We start from the raw sequence: 22217 nt of genomic DNA, 5'->3' as shown, positions 1-22217 counted from the left end.
GCCAGCTCCTGCATTGAGCGTCTACCCCCTGGTGATCAATATGTGTCATAGCAACTGGTTGTTCCACCGTTTGGTTGATTTGCATATTAGCCTTTTATTATATAGGATGGGAGGAACTGACAGAGGTCAGAGGGGAGGGGAATGGACATAGACAAAAGTGTGGTGCTGGCCAGAGGTGGGGGCGCTGGATGGAGGAGGGTAAACGGGGGGGGGGGAATGGGAAACATCTATAATAGTGTCAACAATAGAATAAAAACAACAATGATAAACCACTACACTACACACCTATCAGGGAAAAAAAAAGATACATTATGAACAATGTATTTACTACTTTGATAAAATTTAACAATTTAAAAAGAAAGAATTTTGTCCAGAAAGGAGTGTTGTTGAAAATTTTTTTTATTTTTATGGTAAAGCTAAGGAAGCTTCAGAGCCCCTCTGAGGGCTGGATTTGTTCAGGGGGAGAGAGCAAGCAAGTTGCAACCGGCAGCATTTTGGATAACCTGTCTGAAATGATTTAAAAAAGAAAGGGATAGATTCCCCAGGCCTACAATTATTTGTAACTTATTTTATTCTAAAGAAAGTCATTTTTGAACCTTATTAAAAAAATCTCCCCCCTAAAATTAGTCCTTCAGGTTCAGTAAACTTTAGGCCTCACAAAACCTGTGTTAGCCTCTGAGGGTTGGGGTCCCCATAGGAGTTCAGATTCATTCATTATATTTATTTGCTCCTTTTAATTCTTGTTCTAGAGGGAGAGTGAGGACAGTTTTTTACTCAGTAATTTTTATAATAAGAATTGTATTGGAACCTGCTCCTTCTTTGGCTGTTTATGGGTTTACCTTACCAGGAACTCACAGAGAATTTAAGCCCTTTGAAGATAGGGACAGAGCTGTATTGTGTTTCCATAATACAGGCACAAAGTTAATACAATTTTTATAAATATTTGTTGAAGAAACTGATAAATTTCAGTGCCATAAGGCATTACTTTTCCTTCTGCTCCATCTCTTTATTGAAACTTTTGTGCAAAGCATAAGGCTGAGGGGATGAGCTGGTAGAGCAAAGTTGCTTTTTCCAAACCCTAGATCCCATACCTTGATTTTACATGGTAGATGCATTTCTGAATGACATTTTGAATTGGATATATTAGATTTTGCTAATATCAACCCCCTTTGCTCATAGAGATTATTTTTAATGATGTTTAAACATTTCGTACTATGAGGTACAAAATATTTTGCTTATTTCAAGAATCTTTGTGCATTCTTTTTATAGTAAAGTGAATTATCAACATGGTAAGTCTATTTGGGGGGTCTGCTTAAAATGGGGCACACCATTCACACACCACATGTGAAGTTAGATGGCTGTTGGACATAACCATTTTTATGGTCCCTTTGCTCCCACAGCACCTGCTTCAACCAGAGGCAGTGTCTTGACCCACCATGACCTCTTTGTCATAGCGTCCGTGGGGCATCTACCGCCTGAGGCCTTGGCAGTCAGCTGGGCATAGACCTTTCTAAGATGGCGGCAACCCTGATGAACATGAGTCAAGGGCAGGGCCCCTTCGCAGAAGAGGAGTAGGGAGGCACATAGGGAGAGCTTTCAGGCAGGCTGGCTGAATTTTACAGTCACACCGACAGCTTCCCTCCTCCTCTCCTCTCCTCTCCTCTCCTCTCCTCTCCTCTCCTCTCCTCTCCTCTCCTCACATGCTGGTGAGCTGATGGCTGAGGGGAGTGGCAGCCGCTGGTGAAGCCAGGTGTGGGCTCATGAGGGTGGGGAGCCTGAGGCGCCAATCCTGGCTGGGCGGGCGGGCACTTCTTCCCAGGGTTTCGGAGGGTGTTGGGGGTGGAGATGCGCCCCAGCCTCTGCTCTGGGACTGGGCCTGGAAAGGAGGGATGCTGCCTCCTCCCCCACTTCTGGGTGGGACGTTGTGGGGGAGGGGCTATGGGTCCCTAGCCCAGACCTACCCTCCCAGGGCTCAGGTGCTGCCGAGGCTACCGGACCCTTGGGGATGGGAAGGAGCATCTGGGCCTGCCCCGCAGGGAGTCCCTGGCTTGGGTGTTTGAGCAGTGGGTGGGCAGCAGGTGGCAAGAGTAGACGAAGAAACTGGCCCCGGGCCAGATAGGTGAGGCACGCAAAACTTCTGCCTGGGCAGCGCTGGGGCCACAGAGTTGTGGCAGATAACAAAGCACTGGCATCTGTGGCCTCGATGCTGGTGCGGGGGTCTGAGAACCTGGCGGGGTGCCGGATGCACCTTTCCTGCCTCCGCCTGGCATGGGCTCCACTGTGCTGCCAACAGGGGGAAGGTAGGGGATTGCCCAGCACGAGCTGCTCACTGCTTGCTGCCTGCTGCAGCTTGCCAGTCCCCTATGGGCTGAGGGAGGTGATCGGTCATCTGTTCAGTCGTTTTGGACGTTAGGGACCTGGGCTCTTTATATATATACTAGAGGCCTATTGCACAAAGAGATTCGTGCAATAGGCCTTCCCTTCTTCCCCTGGCTGCCGGCACCAGTTTTCCTCTGGCACCCGGGAACCAGGCCTTCACTGCTCCGGCTGGAGCCTTCAGTCTTCACTGCTTCAGCCGGAGCCTTCAGTCTTTGCTGCTCCAGCCAGAGCCTTCAGTCTTCGCTCCACCGCTTCACGTCTCCATATGCAAATTAACCACTATCTTTGTTGGGGTAATTTGCATACTCTCCTGATTGGCTGGTGAGCATAGCAGAGGGATGGTCAATTTACATGTTTATCTATTATTAGGTAAGAATATATAAATTAGCAATAAAAATAGGCATTTAGAAGAAAAAAATTCAAATGTGTTACTATTCTATTTGAATAGCCCAGTGTTCATTTATAGGCTTATGTTTGGCATTTACACAATTAATTTTTTCTTTTGAGGATAATTTTTTTAAAAATATGTTTTATTGATTTCAGAGAAGAAAGGAGAAATAGAAACATTAATGATGAGAGAGACTCATTGAGTGGCCACCTCCTGCACACTCCCCACTGGAGATCTAGCCTGCAACCCAGGCATGTGCCCCAACCAGGAATTGAACTGTGACCTCCTGGTTCAAAGGCTGATGCTCAGCCACTTAGCCACACCAGCTGGGCTGGAGTAATTTTATAAAAGTACTCTTTCAATTTGGCTGTAGCCATTGGATATACAGAGGTACAGAACTATTCATATCTATATATTTAAAAGGCTAATATGCTGTGTCTGACCATCCAGCCAGTCGCTATGACATGCACTGACCACCAGGGTGCAGACGCTCAACACAGGAGCTACCAAGCTGCAGTGACGTGGCAGCGGCAGTTCTCAGATGATGCAACCCAAAACCAGAGAGGAGGGAGCCCGATTCCTCATGGGGCTGTGCAATTCCACCTTCGGCCATGGGTTATGTTGTTGCTGGGGCACTATTGCCCTGAATCTGGTTTGCATTCCACACTCTGTATGGCAGCAACTTTTCAGAGTGTCCTATCGCACTCTGGGACCCCCTTGGGGGATATCAGAGAGCCAGTTTCAGCCAGATCCCCACAGGCCAGGCCAAGGGACCCCACCTGCATGAGAGGTTGGCTCCAGGGCATGTCCAGCCCATCTTGCCCAGTCCCACCTCTCCAGCCACCTTCTAATTAATTTCCTTTCAATGTGCACAAATCCATGCATTGGGTCACTAGTATACTTTAAACTTCATTTATGTACTTACTAGTGGCCCAGTACACGAAATTTGTGCATGGAGGGGGGGTTCCCTCAGCCCAGCCTGCACCCTCTCCAATCAGGGACCCCTTAGGGAATGTCTGACTGCTGGGATCGAGCTTAAGCTGGCAGTCGGACATCCCTCTCATTATCTGGGACCACTGGCTCCTAACCACTCACCTGCCTGCCTGCCTGATCTCCCCTAACTGCCTCTGCCTGCCTGCCTGATTGCCCCTAACCCCTCTGCCTGCCTGTCTGATCACCCCTAACTGCCCTCCCCTGCCAGCCTGATCTCGCACCAACTGCTCTCCCCTGCCTGCCTGATCTGCTTCCAACTGCCCTCCCCTGCCAGCCTGGTTGCCCCCAGCTGCCCTCCCCTGCCTGCCTGATCTTGCCCCCAACTGCCCTCCTCTGCCGGCCAATTTGGTTCTGATTGGTTGGTTTCTATGCCAGTCAGCGTCGAAAGCTCCGCCTCCTAGGCAGCCATTAGCTCCTCACACTTCACCCAGATTTGGTTTTGATTGGTCAGTTTCTATTCCAGTCAGCGTCTCTAGGCCTATCAATGGGGCCTGATCAGAACGGCAGGGCTGATCAGCAGGCCTGGTGGAGGCCTGGAGAGAAATGGAGGCAAGGCTGTTGGCCAGGCCAGGAGAGAAAGAGAGGCAAGTTCTGATCAATGGCTGCCATAGAGGCTATGTATCAGACCCTGCCTCTCTCTCTGCTGGCCTCTCCCCGGACCTGATCCACAGCCCCCTAGGCAGTCATTGCTGGGTCACCATGGCAGCCCAGCCTTGTCTTCCAGTCTGGTTGAGCCTTCTGTCCTAATCAGTCGTTAGGACCCTGGCTCTTTATTATATAGATTGTAGGCCTATAGAGGCCTGGAGAGAAATGGAGGAGTGGCTGCTGGCCAGCCTGGGAGAGAAAGAGAGAGGCAAGTGCTGATGAAAAGCTGCCACAGAAGCAACATATAAATCCCTGCTTCTCTCTTCAGGCCTCTCTCTGGCCCTGATTCGCAGCCCCCTCAGCAGTCAGTGCTGGGGCAATCCAGCGCTGACTGCAGGACTGATTTTGGGTTGGTCGAGCCTCGGTTGTTACTGGTCGTTACAACCCAGGGTTTTTATATATTAGGATGGATATACTAACCAGAATGAATTTATGCACTGTGATAGGCCATAGGAATGCAGGAGTGAATTAGAAATTGTTCCTACCTTCAAAGGAGCTTACTGTTTATTCTAGCATTCCAAAATGTGTTTATTTTTGTAATTTTAGAATCTCTTGAGACTTTAGATATTTGAAATCATGAATATTAACAATAATAGTATAATTAAATATATTCAAAAGCATTGAAAAGTTTTCAATTTATTGGTTAGGGAGAACCTTATTTAACTTTTTTTAACTCAGAGAAACACAAAGTTACTTGACTAAAGATCATTCCCTTCACATTCTCTCTCTCTCTCTCTCTCTCTCTCTCTCTCTCTCTCTCTCTCTCTCTTCTCTCTCTCTCTCACACACACACACACAAACATGCAAATGTTGACATTTTGAAAGATGTATAGTTTTATAAAACAAAGGTTGGAAATGTTGATATAGTCCATTGCAAAAGGAAAAAAAAAAGAAGTAAAATGAACAGATGTGGTTTCTTCCTTACCTGGCATCATACCTGGGGAAAAGTATAGCTTACACCTGCAATTTTCTTACAGGACTGCTGGGGAATAGCAAAGATTGTCTGTTGTTTATGAGATAATATTTTTATGCTGTAATTCTGCTTTTCAACCATATTTAGGAATATTTTCATTTAAAAGTAAGCTTACTATAACTCATACTATTATCAAATTTGTAATATAGTCTAGACATTTGTATCTAGCTACTGTATAATTCTTGTATTAATAAGGCAAGAGGTAGTTCTAGTTCAAAAGTTCTAGTTCAAAAATTATGAATCATGTTTGTGCTAATCCAGAATTCCTAAACCTAATTACTGGCCAATTTTAACTCTCTGATATTTTCTTAAATAAGGCAGGGTTGCTATGGGTAATTTTATTTCCAAAATAAATGAACTATTAGAATTTATTCACAATAGTGAAATAATATTTGAGTATTGACCAATGAATAGTTAAATGGCTTGAACGTTGTCTTATAGTACCAGACCAGAGCATTGATCTACAGACTAATTTTAAAGGACTTTGCCCATCTCGTTCTTTCACTGCAAGGTTGCAATTTTATATTTGGCAGGAAGAATAGTATTTAAATGGTTCTAAATAGTTTTTAAAAATGGTCAGTGCTTCTCCCATTGATATTATACATATAATTTTTAATTTCAGGTGAAATTCTCTAAACAAAAGGTACAATGGCATTTTTCCAATTAGGATTTTATCAAGCTAATTTACCAAAATGAGTTCACTATTTTGTATAAATCAACAGTCCTTCAGAGGGATGTAATTTCTAGTTTTAAAATCTCAGGAGTAAGAAAAGAAAATATCATACTTTATTTCATTTTCAGAGGTATCACAACTTGATATATTCTGCTTTTTTTGTTGGTGTTGCTCATAATTATGTGGATCAATAATAAATTAGCATGAAATAGCAATTCTAATCATATCAGTAGGCATGTCCTCAAGGTCAGTTTAAATGATTTATGACTGAGAAAATTAGTATAGATTTTCTAATTTGTTTATCTAGATGTCTTTCATTTGCAGGGACTGAGTTCCTCAGGTTTTCCAGAGTACTCAATATTGTAATTATCAGGAAATATCATCCCTTGAAAGTATTATAATGAAAGGACAGATTGTGGTGACATATATCCTGTCCTTATGTATCCATTTGTTCGTTTATGCATTCCAACAACATGTATTGAGTTCTTAGTTGCTACTAAGCACTGAATAGGCAAAGGGATATGATGTTGAGTAGAACACAGAACCTGATCTCAAAGTTAAGTGCATAAGGAGAATTTATAATAGATAAAAACTATGGCCCTAACTGGTGTGCTCAGTGGACAGAGCGTCGGCCTGCAGACTCAAGGGTCCCAGGTTCGATTCTGGTCAAGGGCATGTACCTTGGTTGCAGGCACATCCCCAGTAGGAGGTGTGCAGGAGGCAGCTGATTGATGTTTCTCTCTCATCAATGTTTCTTACTCTCTATCCCTCTCCCCTCCTCTCTGTAAAAAACCAATAAAATATATTTTTTAAAAAAAACTATGGAATATCTCAGGCACTTTACTAGAGATGGATAGAGTGCCTTAGAAACATGGAGATAAGAGCAAAAAGGAATTTGTATCAAAATGGAAATAATTCTAGGAACCAGGCATCAACATTAAAGTAAGTAGATTTAGGCCGGAACCGGTTTGGCTCAGTGGATAGAGCTTCGGCCTGCGGACTGAGGGGTCCCGGGTTCGATTCCGGTCAAGGGCATGTACCTGGGTTGCGGGCACATCCCCAGTGGGGGATGTGCAGGAGGCGGCTGATCGATGTTTCTCTCTCATCGATGTTTCTGACTATCTCTCTCCCTTCCTCTCTGTAAAAAATCAATAAAATATATAAAAAAATAAATAAATAAAGTAAGTAGATTTAGAATATATTTTGGGATCTGTAGGGAGCAGAGAAATCCTTTATCTTCATTATCCCTATTATATGCAAGTCATTTCATCAATTATAGTTAGATGACATTCTAGCCATTAATGCTAAATAAAACTTTTAGCACTCAGTATCACAAACACTCTGAGGGCCTACATTCTAACAAAATAAAATAATGTCAAATCTACATGGAGACTGACTCATCATAATTTTAGTTTTTTTTCTTTCTTTATTGATTAAGGTATTACATGTGTCCTTATCCCCCTATTGCCCCCCAATCCCCCCTCACATTCATGCCCTCACCCCCCTGGTGTCTGTGTCCATTGGTTAGGCTTATATGCATGCATACAAGTCCTTTGGTTGATCTCTCCCCCTTACCCCCACCCTTTCCTACCTTCCCTCTGAGGTTTGATGGTCTGATCGATGCTTCTCTGTCTCTGGATCTGTTTTTGTTCATCAGTTTCATAATTTTAGTTTTTAAGATCAACAGTATATTTAGATTTCACAACTATTAGAAATAGTGGAAATTTTCCCTGTATACAATAAAAGACATAGATAAATTTAAATTGAGTCCAAAACAATGCAGCTTAATTTAACTATCAATTGCCCACCTATATACATGATTGTATTCTATTAGAGAACCACATTCCCATTGGAATAACAGAACAAATTCTGGAAAAACCATTTACAAATTAGTGTTTGAATTCATTCAAGAAGAATTTATCCTTATAAACTGCTGTTTGATGGAATAGCAGAGCATCATAAAAGCATGATAAATGCTTGGTTCTTTACTGCTAAAGGTAAGATAGATTTCACAATTAAAAATTCATGTGTATTATTCTAGTTGTTAGTTCTTTAAAAATAAAAATTTATGGGAGGTCATCCAAATTAATTACTACAGCCACATTTCCCTTATAGAAGCATAAATCTTCAATACAAATGCTTTGGGTATTACACCTAACTGAACCAAGTGTGCTACATTCATGTGTGTGATAATTGAATCCAGAACAATTGCCCAGGATTCTGTTCAGCCATAATTGCAAGTAACCAAGTCAGAGCCCTAGATAATTCATATCAGGAGGAGGTGTTTTGACCAAATAAAATATTTTAGCAATAGAAAAAATAGCATATTTTACCCCAAATACAGGTGGTGGTCCTGGCATCAGGATCAGTGGAGATGAGAATAAAAGAAACATTGAAAAGGAAGTGAAGGAACAGAATTGAAGAGAATGGTAACATTGTATGCATACTAGTAGGTCTTTTTTAGGAGATGATAAACTTTTTGAGCTCAAGTATTAAAAGCTAAACCAATTAGTTTAAAAGGAGCTCTGATGTGTCAAGGTTGTCACTCTGTCACTCTTCATAATCTTTATTGATTAAAACTGTCACTGGCAGTCAATACAATGTGTTTTTATGCAATGGAGCAAAACAAAATAGATTTGACCAGTCAGTTTAAGATCCCTCAGCCATTTTTGGGAGAGAGTAGTCTGTTTCACTGAAGACTCTAGTTATTTGGAACATAGTAGGGATTAGATGCAGAATTTATCCACATCTGTCAGGTGTAAAGAAAAAGAAAGTTTTTAAGGAGCATTGGTGGTTCAGTGGTAGAAAAAGAAAGCTTTTAAAAAATTAAATGTTTCTCCTGTTATGACCATTTATGACCCACCATCTTGTGGGGCCTCCAGGGCATTAAGATGATAAGGAATAGTCACAAAAACTGGTTTACCAAGGTCTTGATATGATCCCTTGAGAATGCCAAGGATCTAATGCAGAGTTGGGGAACGTCCGGCCCGAAGGCTGTTTATGTAAGGTCCTCAAAATCATTTGGTCTGGCCCTGCCAAGGCATTAGGAGTGAGTTAATTAAATGTTTGACCAACTATAGCAGGCTAATTTTAAGTTGATAATTTCGTATGGCCCGTGGATAATTTTATAAATATCCAAATGGCCCTTGGCAGTAAAAAGGTTTCCCACCCCTGCTAGGCAACCATTTAGTAATATTCACTCATTCTTTGCACTTGCTGTTTCTTCTGCCTAGATCTCTCTCCCCTCCTGTGATTTCCTCCCTCACAACATTTAGGTCTCTGCTAAAATATCATTAACTCAGGGAGGCACCATCTGCTCCTCTTCTAAATAGCAATTATCCTCTATTCCTTTATCCTGTTCTATATTTTTCCCATAAGGATTTGCTACTTGACATTATACTGCATTTTTGTTTATTTTCTGACTTCCCCACTAACATGTAAGCTCCTTGAAGACATGAAATTTATCTATTTTGTTCATTGTTATAACCTCACTGACTAGAATATGCCTCGTGTAAAGTAGTTCCTCAATAACTATTGGTGCAAATAATTAATTTAGAATCTATTAGTTACCATATTTTTTGTGACATGCCATATTTGGTCTTCATAAGGAGGAGACACAGAACAGTTAAGTTCTGATGGGTGGAGAGTGGAGAGAAAGAACCTAACCATTGGATTAATGTTCAGATCAGGATAATCAGGGTAGAAAACTACAGTGTGGAGCCTTGCATTCCTGGGGGCCTGTGTGAAGACAATTAGGACTATCCCTTTTAAATGGAGAATGATAGTCAGGAGATAGGGTATAGTGGAGACTATGTTAAGAATATCTTTTTAAAAAATCTCTTTTTATATGTTTGTACTGATTTCAGAGAGAGGACAGGAGAGGGAGAGAGAAATAGAAACATCGATGTTGAGAGAGAATCATAGATCGACTGGTCCCCCCCCACCCCCTACCCCCCCCCCCCCCGCACCTGGGATTGAACCTGCAACCCATGGAGGCACCCTGACTGGGAATCGAACCATGATCTCCTGTTTCGTGGGAACGCTCAACCACTGAGCAACACCAGCTGGGCAAGAACATCTTTTGAAGGAAATAGTTTAGAGGCAGAGGATCATAAATGAACACAGATAAATGAAACAAGGAGAAGAAAACAGCAGGGCCAAGCATAGGTAAACAGAGCACCCCCAGCTTAGATCTGAGTTCTCACAAGGGTCCAGCCTACTCAGTGCCTAGAATTGTCAGAGCTTGGGAAATACTGACCTTAATAGGTCTCTACTTTGATAGTGTTGTCTAGATTCCAGTAACAGGATGTGAGGCCCAATAAAGAGATTAAAGCTAATCATATTGTGTGGCGCTCGCTCTTCAGTTACAAGGGACTATCTCAGAATAGTACTGATTGCATTAGCCTAGTAACAAGTTTCCCCACGGCCACTCTTACTGATATTTGCTTCCATGAACAATGTTTGGGCAGAGATATAGCTGGTAAGAAAGAGATCACGTGAGGAGCCTTAACAACTCACAGCACCTACAGGTTTGGGTATACAGAGTTTGGTGCCCACTTTGCCCTAGTGTCCGGAAGCCTCCTTATTCTGGTGTTGTCTTTCATTATATGTTTCAGACTTTACCTTTTATTTAGTAAAGTGACTCCTTGTTTTATGTCACACTCAGCTCTTTAAATATTCAAATCCAATCTCAGTTCAGTAAAACCTAATACAACTTCTTTTAAATTAAGAAAAATGAATTAGGTACCAAATAGCACAGGGTTGTGCTATGTAATGCTATCTTTTTAACTTTTTATTTTTGAGATGATAATGATTTACATGAAGTTACAAACAAAACGTTCGTGGGGTGGGGAGATCCCATGCATTATTCTCCTAGATTTCTTCAAATGGTGACAATTTACATAAGATGATACAATATTGAAACCAGAAAAATGTGTAATGCTATTTTCTGATTATTTGTTTCCCCATCCTGCTGTTTCAGCTTAAGAAATGAAGACAAATTAGGTCTTTGATGTCAGAACCCCATTGTTATTTATCAGCATTACCTCAGAGAATCAACCTTAATGGTTTTATTCCTCCCTTCAGATTTCATTTTAACATGATCCATCTGGCATAGGATGACCTGGGATTCAGCCAGGTTATGCATGTTTGGTGGGCAACTAGCAGTAGAAACCTCAAATCTCCCAATTTCAAAACCTTGAATTCATTTTGGAATTTTCAGAGCTCTCTTTGCTCTCAACCCAATTTTAACTAATTATCCCCCATGATTTGGTTGAGACAATCTATCTGTGCTTCAAATTCCTCATAATATATCCATTTCCCTCAGAATTTTTATAAAATACAGATGAGACAAGCTAAGAAAAGGCCCTTTGAAAAGTATACAAGCATTATGTGTATGCTAAATAATCTCATGTATAATGCTTATATACTGTTTTGGGTACTGAATCAAGCACTTGCTAGAGTTAGCCCTATGTAATGAATAAAACCAGCCTGTCAATATTGTTGTCCTACAGGTTCAAATACCACAATGATTAAGTAACATTGTTTGAGTACTTAACATATAGGAGTAACTTTATTGGATGTTTTAGTGTATAGTAGCTCATTTAATCTGAATAATAATAGACTTTAATTAAGAAGCTGAAACTCATAGATTTTAGTGTCTTTGGCATAAGGTCATTTTGGTGTTAAGAATAGGAATCAAGATTCAAATTAAGTCTGTCCTTCAGAGCCTGTTCAATCTTCTTTCAGAACTGTGCTGTTTTTGTGAGGAAAAACTAAGATCTTTTTAGAGCATATCTTTTTGGTACTTCTCAGAGGGCATAGATGTGGTTTGCCTAGAGTAGGTAGTCGCTAAATTTTGTAGAAATATATTTGAAGTATTTGTTTTGTAAATTGGCATATATGCAAATATAGACAGCATATATACATATAAATCATTTCTATTCCCAGCTGTTTTTTCTAAGCACACTCTATTTTTCTGGGAGCCTAAGGATCAATGTGTTAGAAGGACATAGGTTCATTTTCAGTTAAAGTTCTGTTTCTTTGACCTTGCTTTCATGTCCAAAAGAGAGACTTTTAGCCTGGCCAGTATGGCTCAGTGGTTGAGCATTGACTTATGAACAAGGAAGTCATGGTTTGACTTCCAGTCAGGGCACATGCCTGGGGGGGGGGGGCATGCAGGAAGCAGCCAATCAGTGATTTTCTCTCATCATTGATGTTTCTATTTCTCTCTCCCTCCTCCTTCTTTTCTGAAATATAAAGACTTCAAAGAGAGAGAGACTTTTCATATGACAAATATTTTTAAAAATATTTAATAAAGCAATATACAGAGCAAATTTCAGCTGAATTTGACATTCAAACACTCTGTAGTCACGAGGTCTAGCCATTCATAAGCAGGATGTTACAGAGTTTCAGGCGAGACAGAGAATCTGGTGAGCCAAGTGCTGGGACAGAGGGTGAGGAGAGTAAAGTCAGATGTTAGAAAAACAGAAGACCTAAACAGTTACAATAAATGACGACTTAAATCACTGTCAGGGCCAGATTTCAGAATCACTGTCGTATTGATTTATTCCCTTAGGGCTGCTGTAGCAAAATAACAGACTGGCTACCTTAAACAACAGACATTTATTTTTCACAGTCCTGGAGGCTGGGCAGTCCAAGATCATGGCAACAGCATGGTTGTGTTCTGGTAAAGACACTCATATGGGTTGCAGACAGCTGAATTCTTGCTGTGTCCTCTGATGGTGGAAGGAGAGAGGGATCTCTTTAGAAGCCTCTTTTAAAAGGGCACTACAGCCATACCTTGGAGATATTGGCGGGGTCCTTCTGAGCCTTCAGACAGTTGTAAACTTTTTGCTAGTGGACGGTCTTACCTCAATGGTAATGGCTGTTGACTCATCAGGGTGATGGTTGCTGAAGGTTGTGGGGACTGTGGCAATTGCTCAAAGTAAGACAATGAAGTTTGCTGCATTGATTAACTCTTTTTTTGTTGTTAGGGGGGATTTGTTTGTAAAATGTGATATCGTTTGATAGCATTTTACCAACAGTCGAAGTTCTTTCAAACTTTGAGGCAGTCCTCTCAAATCCTGCCACGGCTTTATCAACTAAGTTTATGTAGTATTCTAAATCCTTGTTATCATTTCAATGATTGTCACAGCATCTTTATTGGGAGTAGAGTCCATCTTAAGAAACCACTTTCTTTACTCACCCGTAAGAAGCAACTCCTCATCGGTTCAAGTTTTATCATGAGATTGCAGCGTCAGATCTTCAGGCTCCACTTCTAATTCGAGTTCTTTTGCTATTTCCACCACACCTGCATTTAAGTCCTCCACTGAAGTCTTGAACCCCTCCAAGTCATGTGTGAGGATTGGGATCAACTTTTGCCAAACTCTTGTTAATGCTGGCATTTTGACCTCTTACCATGAATCACAAATGCTCTTAATGGCATGTAGGACGGCGTATTCTTTTGAGAAGGTTTTTAAATTACTTTGCCCAGATTCATTAGAGGAATCACTATCTATGGCAGATATAGCCTTACAAAATGTATTTCTTAAATAATGTAACTTGAAAGTTGAAATTACTCCTGGATCTCTTGGGCTACAGAATGGATGTTGTGTTAGCAGTCATGAAAACAACATTAATCTCATTGTACATCCCCATTAGAGCTCTTGGGTTACCAAGTGTATTATCAATGAGCAGTAATATTTTGAAAGGATTTTTTTTCTAAGCAGTACGTCTCAACAGTGGGCATAAAATATTCAGTAACCATGTTGTAAACAGATGTGCTTTCCTCCAGGCTTTGTTGTTGTAGAGCACAGGCAGAGTAGATTTAGCATCACTCTTAAGGGCCCTAGGGTTTTGGAATGGTACATGAGCACCTGCCTCAACTTAAAGTCACCACTGCACTAGTCCCCAGCAAGAGCTGCAGCCTGTCCTGTGAAGCTTTGAAGCCAGGCATTGACTTCTCCTCTCTAGTTTTGAATATCCTCGATGGCATCTTTTTCCAATCTAAAGCTGTTTTGCTACATTGAAAACCTGTTGTTCGGTGCAGCCACCTTCATTAATTATCTTAGGTAGAGCTTCTGGATAATTTGCTGCAGCTTCTACATCAGCACTTGCTGCTTCACCTTGCATTTTATGTTATGGAGATGGCTTCTTTCCTTAAACCTAATAAACCAACCTCTGCTGGCTTCAAACATTTCTTCTGCAGCTTCTTCATCTCTCTCAGCCTTCACAGAACTGAAGGGAGTTAGGCCCTTGCTCAGGATTAGGCTTTGGCTTAAGGAATGTTGTAGCTGGTTTGATCTTCTATGCAGACCTCTAAAATTTTCTCCATATTAGCAATAAGGCTCTTTCACTTTCTTATCATTCATGTTTTTACTGGAGTAACACTTTCAATTTCCTTCAAGAACTTTTCTTTTGCTTTCATAACTTGACTAATTATTTGACACAAGAGACCTAGTTGCAGGACTCTCTCTCTCGGCTTTCAACATGCCTTCTTCACTAAGCTTAATCATTTATATCTTTTGATGTAAAGTTAAAGATGTGTGTCTCTTCCTTTCACTTGGACCCTTAGAGGTCATTGTAAGGTTATTAATTGGCTTAATTTCAATATTGTTGTATCTCAGAATAGGGAGACCCGAGCAAAGGGAGAGAGATGGGAAACAGCCAATCCAAGGAGCAGTCAGAACACATGTGACCTTTATCAATTAAGTTCATCATCTTATATGGGTGTGGTTAATTGTGCCTCAAAACAATTACGATAGTAACATCAAAGATCACTGATCAGACTGCCTGAATCTCAGAGGGAAGGTGGGGGTCGGTGGGTGGGTGGGAAGAGATCAACCAAAGAAATTGTGTGCATATATGCATAACCCATGGACACACAAAATAGGGTGGTCAAAGCCTAGGGTGGAGGCGAGCTAGAAGTGGTCAATGGGAGGAAAAAGGGGACATATGTAATATTTTCAACAATAAAGTTTTTTTTAAAGAAAAACAAAGATCACAGATCACCATAACAAATATAATAATAATGAAAAATTTTGAAATATTACCAAGATGTGACACAGAGACACAAAATGAACAAATGCTTTTGGGAATATGGCACCAATAGAATTTCTCTACACAGGGTTGCCACAATCCTCCAGTTTGTAAAAAGACTCAATATCTGAGAAATGCAATAAAATGAGATGTGCCTGTGATTGTGTTTGCAGTCAAGCCCTCATGACCTACTCATCTTCCAAAGTCCCCACCTCCTAAATCCATCACCTTAGGCATTAGGTTTTCAAACTATGAATTTTGGAAGAACATAAACATTCAAATCATACCACTTATGAAATAAGAAACATCAAGGATAAGTTTAAAATCTAAACCTAAGGTCATTTTGGAATTGAGATATGGAATGTGGTAAAAGAATGTGTGTAAAAGTAAACATCCATATTTTGATATAAGGATATATTCCATGTGTTGGGTTAAACCATCAAGAACTAGCATAAGCCCTAACCGGTTTGGCTCAGTGGATAGAGCATCAGCCTGCGGACTCAAGGTCCCAAGTTCGATTCCGGTCCAGGGCATGTGCCTTGGTTGCAGGCACATCCCCAGTAGGGGGTGTTCAGGAGGTGGCTGATCGATGTTTCTCTCTCATTGATGTTTCTAACTCTTTATCCTTCTCCATCCCTCTCTGTAAAAAAATCAATAAAATATTGAAAAAAAAAGAAGTAGCATAAGACTGAACTTTAAGCACTTGAGAAGAGAGATGTAAAAACATGTTACATAGAGCATGCAAGTGGCAAGAAGGCAGGCTTGGGATTCAAACAGATAGGTAGTTCTGATTCTGTAACTTACGTGCTGTGAGAAATTTAAAAATTAATTAACACTGTGCCTTAAGTTTTTTCAAACTCAAAAGAAAAAAAACAATACCAACTTGACAAGATTGTAGTGAAGATTAAATGAGACAGGCACTTTTACATATGCAGCACAGTGCTTAGTGCATATTACCCACTGTTAAATGTTAGCTGATTGAATTATCTTCTAATATTAAATACCTAACTCTGAAGCTAGCCTGATTTTTATTCTTTTAAAGTAATCTGATTTGGGAGCAAGGGTGCTGGATCCTTTTAGAATGTGTTTTATGTTCATAAAGTTTAAAATGGGTTAGTTTAGATTTAGTTCTCTGTTCAACTCATTAAACTTTTTTATGAACAGCTTATTGTAGGGAGGAAGACAATATAGAATTATCTGCATGCTTCTTGGCAAGGTCTTTGCAGTCAGTACTGTATTGTTTGGGTGAAAGGAGGATAGGATCTATAAAAGTCAAAACCACGCAGTGGAGGACACTTTAATTCTATTATGTCTTTGTTCATTATTCGTTTCTATTTGTTCTGGTCTAATTTTACCAGTTGTGTGACATTGGGCAAGCTACTTAACCTTTCTAAACCTCAGTTTACTTATGTGTAAGATGAATATGCTAGTAATACTAATTACATAGGGTTGTTGTGGGAGGTCAGTGAGAAAATAATGCCTGGTACATCAATAAATATAATTGTTGTTTATATTGTTATTGGCATAATAATAGCTTCCTTATATGTACTAAGAATATCTATATATATAAGAGCCTAATATGCTAAGTGTCCACCCAATTGGTTGACCACTTGGTCAACCATTGGCCAGTCGCTATGATATGCACTGACCACCAAGGGGCAGATGCTCTGACCAGTAGGTTAGCTTGCTGCTGGTGTCTGGCTGATCGGGACTGGACAAGATAGTCCAGACATGCCCTGAAGTCAACCTCCTGCAGTTCCTCCCCGGCCTCTAAAATATTTCTTCTAATTAACTTCCTTTCAATGTGCATGAATTTGTGAACCAGGCCTCTAGTTAGTAATATAATATCTAAATTTTCCAGCATATAATTGGCATTCAGTGAGCAGGACTTCAAAGGGCTACAAAAAGATTAGTTATTACAATTATTATTAATCATAATCAAATACATGAGATAATACATATTGGTTCACAAACTCCCTCCACTCTGACCAGGAAACAGCTTAGGCTCTTGTGCTGAGCCATGCCACCAAAATAGACATGGGATAGAGCAAGTACTGGTATTTGCCCAAATAGGTTGGCAGAAAGCAGCAGAGAGGGAGAGGGAAATAATGGCTATTTCAAAAAACATATACTTCTATGTGTTCATTGTCAGATAGGTTTCATCACTCAATGTAAATCACCTACTGCTTTATTTAATACTTTCTGTATTCACAACACTGTGCTATGTACTGAGAAATTAGTGGGATGTGTTCTGTACCCTTGAGCAAGTTGCAGAGATACAAGGCAGTTGCTTAGCTACTTAAATATGAAAATGATACAAAGCCTATTATGGTTAGTGTGAACATAAAGGTACATATAAAGTTGTCTGGGAGCATAAAAGACTTAGATAAAAGCAATTTGTTTATTTTCACAATGCTGCTGGGGGAAAACACAAATATAAGTTTAGTTCCAAAGAATAGGGATCAATTTACAAGTAATAATTTAGTTAAGGCCCTAACCAGTTTGGCTCAGTGGATAGAGTGTCAGCCTGCGGACTGAAGGGTCCCGGGTTCAATTCCGGTCAGGGGCATGTACCTTGGTTGCGGGCACATCCCCAGTAGGAGGTGTGCAGGAGGCAGCTGATCGATGTTTCTCTCTCATCGATGTTTCTAACTCTCTATCCCTCTCCCTTCCTCTCTGTGAAAAAACGAATAAAATATACTTAAAAAAATAATTTAGTTAAGGATGATAATTTCACATGAGGTATGTAAAAACAAATGTTATCTTATATAATAAAAGTCTAATATGCTACATGTCTGGTCATCCAGTTAGCTGTTCAACCAATCAAAATGTAATATGCTAATAATATGCTAAGGCCACTCAACTGCTTGCTATGACATGCACTGACTGCCAGGGGGAAGATGCTCTGACTGGTAGGTTAGCTTGCTGCTGGGGTCCGGCTGATTGGGACTGAGCAAGATGGGCTGGACATACCCTGGAGCACTCCCATGGTCCCTCCCTGGCTGGCCAACCTCTCATGTCCCACCCTGCCCTGATCGTGCAACAGTGAGGTCCCTCGGCCTGGCCTGCACCCTCTCACAATCTGGGACCCCTTGGGGGATGTTGGAGAGCCAGAACAACCAATTGCTATGACATGCACTGACCACAAGGGGAAAGACACCCAATGCAGGAGCTGCCCCCTGGTGGTCAGTGTGCTCCCACAGGGAGAGCGCTGCTCAGCCAGAAGCCGAGCTCGTGGCTGGAGAGCGCAGTGGTGATGGCGGGAGCCTCTCCTGTCTCCATGGCAGTGCTAAGGATGTCCGAGGGCTCCTGGACTGCAAGAGGGTGCAGGCTGGGCTGAAGGACCCCCACCCCCTGAGTGCATGAATTTTGTGCACCGGGCCTCTAGTATAAAAATATAAAAGCATTAACATGTTTCAATTGACTTAGTTTGAAGAAAGATGATAAAGATCAAGAAAGTGTATGTCTGTCGATCAGATTTGGAAAAGGGGCATGACTTGTCAAATACTACACAGATGTCTGGAGTGATTTTGAATATAAGTCAGAGGATGGTCAATGGAGTAAACTTTAATGGCTTTCTGAAAAGCAAAGTAAAGACTGGATGGAACCCAATTATAGTACCAAAATTGGGGAACAAGAATAATATCTTTGTAATAAACACTCAATGAGTGAAAGAATATGAACAAACCATCAAAAAGTAATAATTCAGAATCATCTAGGGGAGGGGAAGCAGTCTTCTTCAATGTAGAGAGAGATTTTATATTTGATGGTTTCAATCTTTGACAATGAACATGGAAATGAAAAATAGCTCTGGCATATATTGTTGAGGAAATTGATAGTAAGTGAAATCTCTTGTGGGGAACATTATTTAGGGAATGTTTATAGTACTCTAATAATTAAAAAAGGGGATCTGGGCTACTAAAACCCTTTTATTGTTTACATTAAGGAGTATGGCCATATTGCAAGTGCACTCTCTGCCAAAGAGAGAAGAAACACGATTACAAAGTTACAAAAGGTTGAGTTCACTGGCACCCTGCATACATAGAGGAGCCTGGAAAGAGAATGAACATTTTTTCAGTGGGAAAGTAGTCTGAATGAAGATAACAGTCAGCCGGCTGAAGGATTTAAGTCTACTTGAATGATATGATTACCACTTGAAACTGTGATATAAGAGCTAAGGTTCCTACAATTATCCAGTGAAGTGGGAAATGAAATCAAAGTTACTGAACTACATTAGTGACCTGAAGTACAAGATGAATGCAGTAAAGCTTTATATCTCTGACCTCTGCAATGTGCCAATATCATATTTTCTGAAATAGACTATACATGGTTCTCCCACTGATGATGTATTTTGAATCCATTGTGTAGGCATGATGTTTAAGACTTGAATTGTTTAAGATATGGGCCTTGAAGTAATAATAATAATGGTGCTAATTCGGCATAATGTTGTAATGCCTGAATAGATAGGAATGTGTAAGTGCATAGAACAAAGTCTGAAACAACAAGAGCCCAAGTATAGGATCATGTGGCCATGGGATCTAGGGCTACCCCCATTCAGAACCCTCAGCAGTATTCTTATAACTCTTTACAAGAGACAATAACTTCTGTAAATCTTTCACAATACAGGGAAGCTCTCCGAAATGTCCAGAATCCCAAATAAGAGGTGAGACAGATAGGTATCCATCTGCCTGCCCACTTTCTCTTCTTCTCCTTTCTATTCCCCATATCCCACTGGGGCTAGGATCAGAATTTCCCTTTACCTTTTTAATTTACATGACTACTTCTTTTATATAAAATTATAGATCAAGTGCCTTTGCCACTTGCTATGTTAATTGTGGATAAAAAGAATTTAGGAAATTAATCTCTCTCTCTCTCTCTCTCAACACACACACACACACACACACACACACACACTCTGCCTGGATTTCATAACTGTTATTTTGCAAAGAATACATGCTTTGTCAGAAGAAGGTAAACTGCTTCTTTTGAACAGCATGTAAGAACAAATGCACATTTAAATATGAGGAAGAGGTGAAGAGAAAGTAGCAGAGCGTGCTCCTTTATGAATGCATAAAAAGCAGGGTCTGTAGAGAGTAAAGGGAGAGAGGCAGGGGGTAGTAAGCTTAAGGAGAATTCCCATAAAAATAACTAACATTGGGAGTAATAACAGCAACTAACAGGACACTTATAACAGGATAATATTTTCAAGATATGTAACTGGTCTATTTAATTCCCCTTGTTTTATTGTGGTAAAATATATGTAACAAAATTCACCATTTTTACTGTATAGCTCAGTGTCATTAAGTGCATTCACATTGCTCTGCAACTATAACCATTATCCATCTCCAGAATTTTTTTTTTACTTTCCAAAACTGAATCACTGTACCCATTAAACACCAGCTACCCATTTTCTCTCTCCCAACCTCTGGTAACCACCATTCTACTTTCTGCCTCTATGAATTTGACTACTTTAGGTATACAAGTGGAATCATATAGTCTTTGTCATCTTCTTCAAGGTTCACCGGTGTTGTATATAGCATGTGTCATAATTTTATACAGGCTTAGGGCTGAATAATATTCTATTTTATGTATGTATCACCTTTTGTTTATTCATTCATCCATCAGTGGACACCTGTATTGCTTCCATCTTTTGGGTATTGTGAAAGACATTGCTACAAATATGGGTATACACATATCTGTTTGAGTTCCTGCTTTCAGTTATTTTGGTTATAAACTCAGAAGTATATTTTTTGGATCATAAAACAATTCTAAGTTTAATTTTTGAGGAGTCACCATATTGTTTTACACAGCAGCAACACCGTTGTACATACCCACCAATAATGCAAAAAGGCTCTAATTTCTTCACATGCTTGCTAACACTTGCTATTTTCGGTACTTTTTACCAGCCATCCTAATGGAAGTGAAGCAGCATCTTATTGTGGTTTTTATGTATAATGCCTAATAATTAGTGATGTTAAGCATCATTTTGTGTGCTTATGGTCTATCTGTATATATCTGTGGAGAGGTATTTATTCAAGTCCTTGATCACTTTTTCATTGGGTAGTTTTGTTGGAGTGAAGTTATAGGGGTTACTTTTATATTGTGGATTTTAATCCCTTATTATATATAACTTGTTAAGTATTTTCTCCCAGTTTATAGATTACTTTTCATTCTATTTATATCCTTTGATGTATAAAAGTTTTATTTTTTAAATTTTAATCAAGTTCAACTTATCTAATTTTCCTTTTGTTTCCTTTGGATCATATGGTAGTTCTATTTTTAATTTTTTTGAGGAATCTCCATACTGTTTCCCCTAATGGCTAATTTTAACCCCCACCAGCAGTGCACAAAAGTTTTCTTTTCTCCACATTCTCAGCAATATGTGTTATCTTGTCTTTTTGATGATAGCCATTCTAACAGGTAAATATCTCATTGTGATTTTGATTTTCATTTCATTTTTGATTTGTGATGTTAAGCATCTTTACTTTTAAAAAATACTATGTTTTAAAATTTTTTTATTTTTCAATTATAGTTGATATTCAATATTATTTCATATTAGTTTCAGGTGTTCAGCATAGTGGCTAAACAGTTATATAAATTATAAAGTTATTGCCCTGATCATTCAAGTGCCTGCCTGGCACCATACATAGTTATTACAATACCAGAGGCCCTGTGCACAAAATTTGTGCACTGGGGTGGAGGTGGGGGTGTCCCTCAGTCCGGCCTGCACCCTCTCACAATCCGGGACTGCTGGCTCCCAACCGCTCGCCTGCATACCCGCCTGATTGCCCCTAACACTTCTGCCTGCCAACCTGATCGCCCCCTAACCACTCCCCTGCCAACCTCATCAACGCCTAACTGCTCCCCTGCCATCCCGGTCACCCAAAATGCCCTCCACTGATGGCTCAATTGCCCCCAAATGCCCTCCACTGCCAGCCCAATCACCCCCAACTGCCCTCCCCTGCCATCCTGGTCCCTACCCCCCCAACTTCCCTCCCCTGCTGGCCTGATTGCCCCCAACTGCCCTCCCCTGCCGGCTATCTTGTGGCAGCCCTCTTGTGTCCACATGGGGGCAGCCATCTTGTGTGTTGGAGTGATGGTCAATTTGCATATTACCTCTTTATTAG

The 22217-nt window shown here is 40.5% G+C and overlaps 1 pseudogene; it reads right to left on the bottom strand.

The window, feature by feature from the left end:
- Positions 1 to 12829: 12829 nt before the first annotated feature.
- Positions 12830 to 14633, bottom strand: LOC132223471 (tigger transposable element-derived protein 1-like; annotated as a pseudogene).
- Positions 14634 to 22217: the final 7584 nt, after the last annotated feature.

The sequence above is a fragment of the Myotis daubentonii genome, chromosome X, assembly GCF_963259705.1.
Source record: "Myotis daubentonii chromosome X, mMyoDau2.1, whole genome shotgun sequence".
Lineage (NCBI taxonomy): Eukaryota > Metazoa > Chordata > Mammalia > Chiroptera > Vespertilionidae > Myotis > Myotis daubentonii.
The sequence above is the reverse complement of the archived record's forward strand: the minus strand, read 5'-3'. Positions and strand labels throughout refer to the sequence as shown.